The sequence below is a fragment of the Phyllostomus hastatus genome, unplaced genomic scaffold (genome assembly GCF_019186645.2).
Source record: "Phyllostomus hastatus isolate PE091 unplaced genomic scaffold, TTU_PhHast_1.1 phas_scaffold_190, whole genome shotgun sequence".
NCBI classification, from domain to species: Eukaryota; Metazoa; Chordata; class Mammalia; order Chiroptera; family Phyllostomidae; genus Phyllostomus; species Phyllostomus hastatus.
In genome coordinates, this window is record NW_025334014.1 from 528,897 (window position 1) to 529,291 (window position 395).

Genomic DNA, 395 nt, shown 5'->3' on the forward strand with positions numbered 1-395 from the left:
TAATGTGATAATTAGGTGGCATCAGTAGTCTTTTAAAAACTCTTCTTCAAGCCCTGGCTGGCATAGCTCAGTGGATTGAGCGCGGGCTGTGAACCAAAGTGTCGCAGGTTCGATTCCCAGCCAGGATACATGCCTGGGTTGCAGGCCATAACCCCCCAGCAACTGCACATTGATGTTTCTCTCTCTCTATCTCCCTCCCTTCCCTCTCTAAAAATAAATAAAGTCTTAAAAAAAAAAACTGTTCTTCAAAAAAATGTCTTATCTTGCCGATGTGTTAGAAGCCTGATCCCCTAAGACTTCCAGGGTTTACTCAGGAGGCATCTTAAGATGCCATAAGAAATAAACACAGGAATAGCTGAATAAAGAAAGCCAAAGAAAATTTTTTTAAAAATTGA